Raw genomic sequence first — 13,065 nt, forward strand, 5'->3', positions numbered from 1 at the left:
ATTCAAGTGAATGGGTCCGCGATCCGCTGCGTCTGCCCCACGGACTGTGCTCGTGTATTGCGGGCCGCAATACGGCAACGGGCCGCACACGCCAGTGTGAAAGAGGCCTAAGTTATAGAGGAGAACTATTAGATCGGTAGGGGTCCTACCGCTGGGACCCCCACTGATCACAAGAATAGGGGCACCGTACCCCTGCAATGAATGGAGTACAGTGCTCAGCTATCTATGGAAAGGAATGGAGCCACCGCACACATGCCCAACGGGGTGCTCTGTTCATGTCAGTGATCCGGAGCACCCGATGTGACGCAGATACAGGGGCTCCATAACTTACACATGCAAACAGGGCCACTGAGGAGAACGATGGCGCAGTGATGGAATTACGTAATCTGGACAGTGTTGTCTTCAGGGGGATTGTCTCCACTGACACATTGTAGCAAAGCCTCCGCTGTGTGAGTAGGACTAGGTCAGGACAGGTTTTCAGTCCATTACACAGCCGGCTACCCTCTGGATTGTGGCCCCCACACCTTGTGGCACTCTGGGTCTGGTGAGCCCGTGTGGCACAACCTCAGTGGAGCATGTGCCTGTGGTGTGATTCGCTCCCTGCTATACACATAGTGGGCACTAGATGGCAGCAGTGTGTTCTGTACAATCCACACCAGAAGCGGCGGGATAATAACCGCATGGCGGCGGAGGAGCCACGGTCTGGAGCACGTTCACATGTGGCAGGCTGGTTGAAGAACTGACTGCAACTGTCCCATTCATCTGAAATGGGCTAGCACAGGGGTCAGCAACCTTCCGCACTCCAGCTGTTGTGAAACTACAACTCCCAGCATGCTCCTTTCACTTCTGTGGGAGCTCAGAGAACAGCCAAGCAAGTGTGCATGATGGGAGATGTAGTTTGCCGGAGGTTGCTGACCCCTGGGCTAGCAGAAACCCATGCGCATGCTGCAGGAACAGCCTCGTTTAAATGAATGGATGCGATTTTCTGCACCAAACCCGCTGGGTGTGAACATGCCCTCACTGCCGTCCAGATATCTGACAAGGAAATGTATCAAATGCTGCAACAATGGAATAGTTCAAAATGACAGCAAAATCTGTCATTAAAGGGTCCTGCCAATCAAACGTCGACCTCGTAGAATGAAAAGTCTGCAACTTCCTCCTATAGTCTTCAATTTGCATCCATTTTCAAGATCTCTGCTTGATGTCAGTGAGGCCTAATCCTAATCCCTCACACAGCTGAGGGTCTGTCACATGCTGATACATTGTCACGGAGCCTTCACCTATTTATGTTATGCACTTATATAGCGCTGGCCTATTACAGACATTAGCGTCGCTGTCCCCAGGAGCTCACAATCTAAGGACCCCATCAGGATGTCTTTGGAGTGTGGGAGGAAACCGGAGGAAACCCGCGCAAACACGGGGAGAACATACAAACTCCATGCAGATGTTTTCCTTGGTCAGATTCGAACCCAGGACCCCAGCGCTGCAAGTGCCCCTCACCGTGCTGCCCACCTGTGTGATCGGGAACAGGTTCTGGTCATACAATGGCGGAGGAGCGGTTTAATAGCGGGGGGGGAGGGGTGTGACGCTCCACTGTCGCCCCTCGCCATATGTCGCTGCGGGTAATGAGCACTCTCACTGTGATTTATTCAGACGGATGGAAACTATACAGGAGGATGAATTGTATTTCACAGAGAGTAATCCTTTAATCCCGGACCGGGAGAAGATGCGGCCGCTGCAGACACAGATCTGTGATGCCCCCATCTGTCTGCCTGCGCCCCCCACTCATTACATGGGTGGGGTCTCTATATGATTACTCTGGATGGAGGGGCCACACAGGATATGAAATACCTTTCCGATGTGTGGGCTCCACAGCACCCACTAAAAGCCCCTCAGCCCTGGTCGGGGTCACCACCCTTCCCAACAGAAATTACTTCCCAAGTTTAGGAGGGGAAAAATGGGGCGTGGCTTAACAGGGTGAATTATCGGGCACCAATGGTTTCTTCATACTTTACCCTTTTAAAACTATTGTTTCCTGTCAGATTTACAATAAAATACATTTTATCACGTACTGTAGTTTATTCCCCCCATACAATGGAAATCACACATGACAGACAGTGCAGTGTCCACTGACTGCCATGGAGTGCAAGCTCCTCTGGTAAGTGTTGTCTAGGGCCCGGGCCGAGCCTATATGTATGGAAATAGGTGCAAAACCCCAAAACCTCCTGAAAGCAAGCCATCGATGCCCCTGTGATATACATTCCAGCCGCAGGTGCCCGCTTTATCTGACCTCAGATGCCCCTGTAATGTACGAGCCAGTCACAGACTCACAGGTGCCCGCTTTATCTGACCACAGATGCCCCTGTAATGTACGAGCCAGTCACAGACTCACAGGTGCCCACTTTATCTGACCACAGATGCCCCTGTAATGTACGAGCCAGTCACAGACTCACAGGTGCCCGCTTTATCTGACCACAGATGCCCCTGTAATGTACGAGCCAGTCACAGACTCACAGGTGCCCACTTTATCTGACCACAGATGCCCCTGTAATGTACGAGCCAGTCACAGACTCACAGGTGCCCGCTTTATCTGACCACAGATGCCCCTGTAATGTACGAGCCAGTCACAGACTCACAGGTGCCCGCTTTATCTGACCACAGATGCCCCTGTAATGTACGAGCCAGTCACAGACTCACAGGTGCCCGCTTTATCTGACCACAGATGCCCCTGTAATGTACGAGCCAGTCACAGACTCACAGGTGCCCGCTTTATCTGACTGTAGAATCCTTGTAATATACATGCCAACACAGGTGCCCGCATGACCCAGTCCAGCCACAGCTGCCCCTATAATATACATGCCAGCCATAGGGTCCTGCTTGACATCCAGGTGCCTTACCTTCTTTAGGCAAGTTAGGTGCCCAGAAAATGCCAGAGACAGCCAGGCCCAGCAGCAGCCCTCAGCCGGCCGTCCATCAGAATCTGATCAGATCCATCCAGCCCAGTATGAGCCCAGCCGCAGCCAGCACGCTTGCACTTGTCTGTCTTGCTTGCCAGTTGCCCGTTTGCCACTGTCTGCGACTGCCAGCCACTTCAAAGTTGATTCAGTGGCTTTTTCAATTTAGGGTCCATTCACACGTCCGTAGGTGTTTTGCAGTCCGCAATTGTGGATCTGCAAAACATGGACACCGGCAATGTGCGTTCCGCATTTCACGGACCGCACATCGCCGGCACTATAATAGAAAATGGACAAGAATAGGACATGTTCTATTTTTTTCGGGAACGGAATTGTGGACCCGGAAGTGCGGATCCGGAAATGCGGATGCGGACAGCACATAGCATCCATTCCGGCCCCATAGAAAATGAATGGGTCTGCAAAATCCAGAACGGATCTGGAAAGAAAATTGCGGACGTGTAAATGGACCCTTATCCTGAGCCAGCCAGCCCTCTGTGCCCACCCAGACCCAGCCCAGGTACTGTCTAATTACTACTAGTTACCACCATTTCCCATTCTGGCCTATATATCAGCTGGTATAAGTTATTTATTATACATCTTCAGGTATATAATATTAAATACCATAAGATGTATAACTTATACCAGCTGTACATATAGAATTATATACAGGAGATGCCCAGGTTATACCAGCTGTACATATATAATTATATACAGAAGATGCCCAGGTTATACCGGCTGTACATATATAATTATATACAGGAGATGCCCAGGTTATACCAGCTGTACATATATAATTATATACAGGAGATGCCCAGGTTATACCAGCTGTACATATATAATTATATACAGGAGATGCCCAGGTTATACCAGCTGTACATATATAATTATATACAGGAGATGCCCAGGTTATACCAGCTGTACATATATGATTATATACAGGAGATGCCCAGGTTATACCAGCTGTACATATATAATTATATACAGGAGATGCCCAGGTTATACCAGCTGTACATATATAATTATATACAGGAGATGCCCAGGTTACACCAGCTCTACATATATAATTATATACAGGAGATACCCAGGTTATACCAGCTGTACATATATAATTATATACAGGAGATGCCCAGGTTATACCAGCTGTACATATACAATTATATACAGGAGATGCCCAGGTTATACCAGCTGTACATATACAATTATATACAGGAGATGCCCGGGTTATACCAGCTGTACATATACAATTATATACAGGAGATGCCCGGGTTATACCAGCTGTACATATATAATTATATACAGGAGATGCCCAGGTTATACCAGCTGTACATATATAATTATATACAGGAGATACCCAGGTTATACCAGCTGTACATATATAATTATATACAGGAGATGCCCAGGTTATACCAGCTGTACATATATAATTATATACAGGAGATGCCCAGATTATACCAGCTGTACCTATATAATTATATACAGCCTCAGCTCCTCTCTCTCACATACAGTGGATATAAAAGTCTACACACCCCTGTTAAAATGTCAGGTTTCTGTGCTTTAAAAAATTGAGACAAAGATAAATCATTTCAGAACTTTTTCCACCTTTAATGTGACCTATAAACTGTACAACTCAATTGAAAAAACAAACTGAAATCTTTTAGGTGGAGGGAAGAAAACAAAAAAAAAACTAAAATAATGTGGTTGCATAAGTGTGCACACCCTCTTATAACTGGGGATGTCGCTGTGTTCACAATCCTGTTAGATAGCAGTCAGCATACATCGGCCGTCATGTAAAGGGCCTCTGATTAACCCCAGATAAAGCTCAGCCGCTCTAGTTGGTCTTTCCTGAAGTTTTCTTGGTCACATCCCACAGCAGAAGCCACGGTCCACAGAGAACTTCCAAAGCATCAGAGGGATCTCATTGTTAGAAGGGATCAGTCAGGTGATGGGGACACAAGAATGTCCAAGGCATTAGATCTACCATGGAACACAGTGGAGGAAAATAGTGGAGGAAATATGGCAGAACATTGACATCACCAAGAACTGGACGTCCCTCCAAAACTGATGAGAAGACGAGAAGAAAACTGGTCTGGGAGGCGACCAAGAGGCCGACAGCAACATTACAGGAGCTGCAGGAACATCTGGCAAGTCCTGGCTGTGTGGTCCATGTGACAACAATCTCCGTATTCTTCATCTGTCTGGGCTATGGGGTAGAGGGGCAAGACGAAAGCCTCTTCTTACCAAGAAAAACATCCGAGCCGGGCTACATTCTGCAAAAACACATCTGAAGTCTCCCAGAAGCATGTGGGAAAGGTGTTATGGTCTGATGAAACCAAGGTTGGACTTTTTGGCCATAATTCCAAAAGATGTGTTTGGGGCAAAAACAACCCTGCCCATCACCAGAAGAACCCCACCCCCACAGTGAAGCCTGGTGGGGGCAGCATCGTGCCAAGGGGCTGCTCTTCTTCAGCTGGAACTGGGGCCTTAGTTAAGCTGGAGGGAATTCTGAACAGTTCCAAATACCGGTCAATATTGGCACAAAACCTTCAGACTTCTGCTAGAAAGCTGAACATGAAGAGGAACTTCATCTCTCAGCAGGACAACGACCAAAAGCAGACATCCGAATCACCAAGGGAATGGCTTCACCAGAAGAAGAGTAAAGCTTTGGAATGACCCAGCCAGAGCCCAGACCTGAATCCGAGTGACAATCTGTGGGGTGATGTGAAGAGGGCCGTGCCCGGGAGATGCCCTCGCAGTCTGTGGGGTGATCTGAAGAGGGCTGTGCCCAGGAGGTGCCCTCGCAATCTGTGGGGTGATCTGAAGAGGGCTGTGCCCAGGAGATGCCCTCACAATCTGTGGGGTGATATGAAGAGGGCTGTGCCCAGGAGATGCCCTCACAGTCTGACAGATTTGGAGGGTTTCTGCAAAGAAGAGTCAAAATGTGCCATGCTGATAGACTCATCCCCAAAAAGACTGAGCGCTGGAATAACATCAAAAGGGGCTTCAACAAAGTATTAGATTAAGGGTGTGCACACTTATGCAACCAGATTATTTTAGTTTTTGGTTTTTTTCTTCCCTCCACCTAAAAGATTTCCGTTTGTTTTCCGTTGAGTTGTACAGTTTATAGGTCACATTAAAGGTGGAAAAAGTTCTGAAATGATTTATCTTTGTCTCATTTTTTTACATCGCAGAAACCTGACATTTTAACAGGGGCGTGTAGACTTTTTCTATCCACTGTATATATAGAGGACACATACAGGGGTGTGTAGACTTTTTCTATCCACTGTATATATATAGAGGACACATACAGGGGTGTGTAGACTTTTTCTATCCACTGTATATATAGAGGACACATACAGGGGTGTGTAGACTTTTTCTATCCACTGTATATATAGAGGACACATACAGGGGTGTGTAGACTTTTTCTATCCACTGTATATATAGAGGACACATACAGGGGTGTGTAGACTTTTTATATCCACTGTATATATAGAGGACACGTACAGGGGTGTGTAGACTTTTTATATCCACTGTCATTGCAGCCTCAGGGAGTAGACGCTAGGTTTAGGGAGTACATTTCTTACTGATTTCCTGTTTTATTTAGCTGACACTGTAATATAGATGAATGTTTACATTCTGTTAATAATAGTATCTGTATCGTGTAGTATTGAACTACTGTGCTCCACTGTCCCCGGTACGATGTCCTCCTTTTTCGGGGTGTGGTGTCCTGCTTTTTGGGGTTCTGCAAGTGGCCACCCTACTGAGTGCCCAGAGCATGTGACATCATTGACGGTGATGCCCACTATAGGGCCAGGCAGTACCTACTATGCCAACGCACAACAGTGCCCACAGACTAGCCTCTCCTTAGTACCAACAACCTGTGCCAGCCATAACAAGTGCCGGGCTCATTGCCGCCATATTTAGCTTCTTATCTGCGCCATGTGCCCTCCACTCCTCCGCCAGGAGCTCACATGACAGCAGCCAATCAGAAGCCGCTCAGAGTCGCTGTCACCTCCTGTGCCAGTCTCGCTCCATGATATCATGGGGGTGCTGTCACCTTACTGTCCCCGGGGAACCGACAGCGAAACAAGTGCTATATGATGACGTCACACTGTTCAGCATGATGATGATGTCATCAGTAGTGTGTTTTATGGGTGGAAAATCCTACAGTATTGCAGTACCAGCAAAGTGGATGAGATTTTACAAAATGGCAGCAGAGTGGACCTTGTACAATGCATAGAGTGAAATCTGTGGTAAATATGCAGCAGAATCCATGACGTAACACGTGTGGATTTTGCCACGGATTCTGAAGATGCACCCGTGTGCCGTACCCTGCGAGTGACAGCTCTTAGTGCTGCGTTCTGGCTGCACCGCCGCCAGTGACTCCTGCTGACTGCGGGTCCTTGCTGCACCCCGGGGAGCAGGCAGGGGTCCTGGCGGTGTCCTCCGGCTGCAGTCAGGGTGGTACAGAGCGCTAATTCATCCAGTGCAGGAAGTTCTCTCCAGCTGTTTACATATTCAGTGCAGCCTCCTCCTCCTCCTCGTCGTCTCCAGCTCAGACCTGTCCGACATCTACACCCCGGCGCCCTGAAGGAGGCAGCTCCGCGGTGAGTAACCCCCAAATATCCTGTCCCCACATGCCACTGACAGCAAGCAGAGTGCTTATAGAGGATGCACAATATAGGACCCTGCGCAGCTGAGAGGACTATGATGTCAGCAGCCGAGATCCCATCAACAGTAATAGGAGATAGCCATAACCTTTACAGTCCGGAGCTTATAACAGTGCTGGAGCGTAATACGAGGAGCGGCTGATAGCACTCACATATACAGCACTGGAGATATGTGACAAAAAGTGGTGATAGTGTAAGCTCGCGGGCAATAAACTGTATTCTCCTGTCCTACAGTCATCCTCTCCCCTGAAATGGCTGATAACAGGGGGCAATAGACTGTATTCTCCTGTCCTACAGTCATCCTCTCCCCTGAAATGGCTGATAACAGGGGGCAATAGACTGTATTCTCCTGTCCTACAGTCATCCTCTCCCCTGAAATGGCTGATAACAGGGAGCAATAGACTGTATTCTCCTGTCCTACAGTCATCCTCTCCCCTGAAATGTCTGATAACAGGGAGCAATAGACTGTATTCTCCTGTCCTACAGTCATCCTCTCCCCTGAAATGGCTGATAACAGGGGGCAATAGACTGTATTCTCCTGTCCTACAGTCATCCTCTCCCCTGAAATGGCTGATAACAGGGGGCAATAGACTGTATTCTCCTGTCCTACAGTCCTCCTCTCCCCTGAAATGGCTGATAACAGGGGGCAATAGACTGTATTCTCCTGTCCTACAGTCATCCTCTCCTGAAATGGCTGATAACAGGGAGCAATAGATTGTATTCTCCTGTCCTACAGTCATCCTCTCCTGAAATGGCTGATAACAGGGAGCAATAGATTGTATTCTCCTGTCCTACAGTCATCCTCTCCCCTGAAATGGCTGATAACAGGGAGCAATAGACTGTATTCTCCTGTCCTACAGTCATCCTCTCCCCTGAAATGGCTGATAACAGGGGGCAATAGACTGTATTCTCCTGTCCTACAGTCCTCCTCTCCCCTGAAATGGCTGATAACAGGGGGCAATAGACTGTATTCTCCTGTCCTACAGTCATCCTCTCCTGAAATGGCTGATAACAGGGAGCAATAGATTGTATTCTCCTGTCCTACAGTCATCCTCTCCTGAAATGGCTGATAACAGGGAGCAATAGATTGTATTCTCCTGTCCTACAGTCATCCTCTCCTGAAATGGCTGATAACAGGGAGCAATAGATTGTATTCTCCTGTCCTACAGTCATCCTCTCCCCTGAAATGGCTGATAACAGGGGGCAATAGACTGCATTCTCCTGTCCTACAGTCATCCTCTCCCCTGAAATGGCTGATAACAGGGGCCAATAGACTATTCTCCTGTCCTACAGTCATCCTCTCCCCTGAAATGGCTGATAACAGGGGGCAATAAACTGTATTCTCCTGTCCTACAGTCATCCTCTCCCCTGAAATGGCTGATAACAGGGGGCAATAGACTGTATTCTCCTGTCCTACAGTCATCCTCTCCCCTGAAATGGCTGATAACAGGGGCCAATAGACTATTCTCCTGTCCTACAGTCATCCTCTCCCCTGAAATGGCTGATAACAGGGGGCAATAGACTGTATTCTCCTGTCCTACAGTCATCCTCTCCCCTGAAATGGCCGATAACAGGGGGCAATAGACTGTATTCTCCTGTCCTACAGTCATCCTCTCCCCTGAAATGGCCGATAACAGGGGGCAATAGACTGTATTCTCCTGTCCTACAGTCATCCTCTCCCCTGAAATGGCTGATAACAGGGGGCAATAGATTGTATTCTCCTGTCCTACAGTCATCCTCTCCCCTGAAATGGCTGATAACAGGGGGCAATAGACTGTATTCTCCTGTCCTACAGTCATCCTCTCCCCTGAAATGGCCGATAACAGGGGGCAATAGACTGTATTCTCCTGTCCTACAGTCATCCTCTCCCCTGAAATGGCTGATAACAGGGGCCAATAGACTATTCTCCTGTCCTACAGTCATCCTCTCCCCTGAAATGGCTGATAACAGGAAGCAATAGACTGTATTCTCCTGTCCTACAGTCATCCTCTCCCCTGAAATGGCTGATAACAGGGGGCAATAGACTGTATTCTCCTGTCCTACAGTCATCCTCTCCCCTGAAATGGCTGATAACAGGGAGCAATAGATCGTATTCTCCTGTCCTACAGTCATCCTCCCCCCTGAAATGGCTGATAACAGGTGGCAATAGACTGTATTCTCCTGTCCTACAGTCATCCTCTCCCCTGAAATGGCTGATAACAGGAGGCAATAGACTGTATTCTCCTGTCCTACAGTCATCCTCTCCCCTGAAATGGCTGATAACAGGGGGCAATAGACTGTATTCTACTGTCCTACAGTCATCCTCCCCCCTGAAATGGCTGATAACAGGAGGCAATAGACTGTATTCTCCTGTCCTACAGTCATCCTCTCCCCTGAAATGGCTGATAACAGGGGGCAATAGACTGTATTCTCCTGTCCTACAGTCATCCTCTCCCCTGAAATGGCTGATAACAGGGAGCAATAGACTGTATTCTCCTGTCCTACAGTCATCCTCTCCCCTGAAATGGCTGATAACAGGGAGCAATAGACTGTATTCTCCTGTCCTACAGTCATCCTCTCCCCTGAAATGGCTGATAACAGGGAGCAATAGACTGTATTCTCCTGTCCTACAGTCATCCTCTCCCCTGAAATGGCTGATAACAGGGGGCAATAGACTGTATTCTCCTGTCCTACAGTCATCCTCTCCCCTGAAATGGCTGATAACAGGGGACAATAGATTGTATTCTCCTGTCCTACAGTCATCCTCTCCCCTGAAATGGCTGATAACAGGGGGCAATAGACTGTATTCTCCTGTCCTACAGTCATCCTCTCCCCTGAAATGGCTGATAACAGGGGGCAATAGACTGTATTCTCCTGTCCTACAGTCATCCTCTCCCCTGAAATGGCTGATAACAGGGGGCAATAGACTGTATTCTCCTGTCCTACAGTCATCCTCTCCCCTGAAATGGCTGATAACAGGGGGCAATAGACTGTATTCTCCTGTCCTACAGTCATCCTCTCCCCTGAAATGTCTGATAACAGGGAGCAATAGACTGTATTTTCCTGTCCTACAGTCATCCTCTCCCCTGAAATGGCTGATAACAGGGACAATAGACTGTATTCTCCTGTCCTACAGTCATCCTCTCCCCTGAAATGGCTGATAACAGGGACAATAGACTGTATTCTCCTGTCCTACAGTCATCCTCTCCTCTGAAATGGCTGATAACAGGGGGCAATAGACTGTATTCTCCTGTCCTACAGTCATCCTCTCCCCTGAAATGGCTGATAACAGGGGGCAATAGACTGTATTCTCCTGTCCTACAGTCATCCTCTCCCCTGAAATGGGTGATAACAGGGAGCAATAGACTGTATTCTCCTGTCCTACAGTCATCCAACCCCCCCCCCCTGAAATGGCTGATAACAGGGGGCAATAGACTGTATTCTCCTGTCCTACAGTCATCCTCTCCCCTGAAATGGCTGATAACAGGAGGCAATAGACTGTATTCTCCTGTCCTACAGTCATCCTCTCCCCTGAAATGGCTGATAACAGGGGGCAGTAGACTGTATTCTCCTGTCCTACAGTCATCCTCTCCCCTGAAATGGCTGATAACAGGGGGCAATAGATTGTATTCTCCTGTCCTACAGTCATCCTCTCCCCTGAAATGGCTGATAACAGGGGGCAATAGACTGTATTCTACTGTCCTACAGTCATCCTCCCCCCTGAAATGGCTGATAACAGGGGGCAATAGACTGTATTCTCCTGTCCTACAGTCATCCTCTCCCCTGAAATGGCTGATAACAGGGAGCAATAGATTGTATTCTACTGTCCTACAGTCATCCTCTCCCCTGAAATGGCTGATAACAGGGGGCAATAGACTGTATTCTCCTGTCCTACAGTCATCCTCCCCCCTGAAATGTCTGATAACAGGGAGCAATAGACTGTATTCTCCTGTCCTACAGTCATCCTCTCCTCTGAAATGGCTGATAACAGGGGGCAATAGACTGTATTCTCCTGTCCTACAGTCATCCTCTCCTCTGAAATGGCTGATAACAGGGAGCAATAGACTGTATTCTCCTGTCCTACAGTCATCCTCTCCTCTGAAATGGCTGATAACAGGGAGCAATAGACTGTATTCTCCTGTCCTACAGTCATCCTCTCCTCTGAAATGGCTGATAACAGGGGGCAATAGACTGTATTCTCCTGTCCTACAGTCATCCTCTCCCCTGAAATGGCTGATAACAGGGAGCAATAGACTGTATTCTCCTGTCCTACAGTCATCATCTCCCCTGAAATGGCTGATAACAGGGAGCAATAGATTGTATTCTCCTGTCCTACAGTCATCCTCTCCGCTGAAATGGCTGATAACAGGGGGCAATAGATTGTATTCTCCTGTCCTACAGTCATCCTCTCCCCTGTAATGGCTGATAACAGGGGGCAATAGATTGAAGTACACACTGAACACAGGAAGGATCGTCTGCAGGGCTGTTTGCCCGCTGTCACTCCGGCCTTGGGATGGTGTGGTCAGTGCTGGCGTCACGTCAGGCGCTGCGCTGTCTGTACCCAATACTTCCTCTTCAGGGACGGTCTGTGCTCGCGGTTATCTCACTGCCGCGCTTCCTGTGAATGTTTCATGAAGAGGTTTCTTCACAGTCCTGCATACATCAAGTATCTGTATACAGGGTGCTATAGTGAGTGTGACCCCCAGTCTGGAGTCTGTATACAGGGTGCTATAGTGAGTGTGGCCCCCAGTCTGGAGTCTGTATACAGGGTACTATAGTGAGTGTGGCCTCCAGTCTGGAGTCTGTATACAGGGTGCTAGAGTGAGTGTGGCCCCCAGTCTGGAGTCTGTATACAGGGTACTATAGTGAGTGTGGCCCCCAGTCTAGAGTCTGTATACAGGGTACTATAGTGAGTGTGGCCCCCCAGTCTGCAGTATGTATACAGGGTGCTATAGTGAGTGTGGCCCCCAGTCTGGAGTCTGTATACAGGGTACTATAGTGAGTGTGGCCCCCAGTCTGGAGTCTGTATACAGGGTACTATAGTGAGTGTGGCCCCCAGTCTGGAGTCTGTATACAGGGTACTATAGTGAGTGTGACCCCCCAGTCTGGAGTCTGTATACAGGGTGCTATAGTGAGTGTGGCCCCCAGTCTAGAGTCTGTATACAGGGTACTATAGTGAGTGTGGCCCCCCAGTCTGCAGTATGTATACAGGGTGCTATAGTGAGTGTGGCCCCCAGTCTGGAGTCTGTATACAGGGTACTATAGTGAGTGTGGCCCCCAGTCTGGAGTCTGTATACAGGGTACTATAGTGAGTGTGGCCCCCAGTCTGGAGTCTGTATACAGGGTACTATAGTGAGTGTGACCCCCCAGTCTGGAGTCTGTATACAGGGTGCTATAGTGAGTGTGGCCCCCAGTCTGGAGTCTGTATACAGGGTACTATAGTGAGTGGGGCCCCCAGTCTGGAG

General features: G+C 48.5%; 1 protein-coding gene across 2 annotated transcripts in view; it reads left to right on the forward strand.

Moving 5' to 3' along the window:
• Window positions 1-13,065, forward strand: part of LOC120981083 (solute carrier family 66 member 2-like) — a 39,977-nt gene that overhangs the window by 10,803 nt on the left and 16,109 nt on the right. Inside the window, exon 1 of one of the 2 annotated variants that reach the window (XM_040410564.1) lies at window positions 7,319-7,558. The exons of the other annotated variant lie outside the window; for it this stretch is intronic. The gene's annotated coding sequence lies outside the window, so the exon portion shown is untranslated. Of the gene's footprint in view, window positions 1-7,318; window positions 7,559-13,065 lie in introns of those variants that run through there. 2 annotated transcript variants of the gene reach the window in all.

Source organism: Bufo bufo, chromosome 10 (genome assembly GCF_905171765.1).
Source record: "Bufo bufo chromosome 10, aBufBuf1.1, whole genome shotgun sequence".
In the NCBI taxonomy this organism is placed as follows: Eukaryota; Metazoa; Chordata; class Amphibia; order Anura; family Bufonidae; genus Bufo; species Bufo bufo.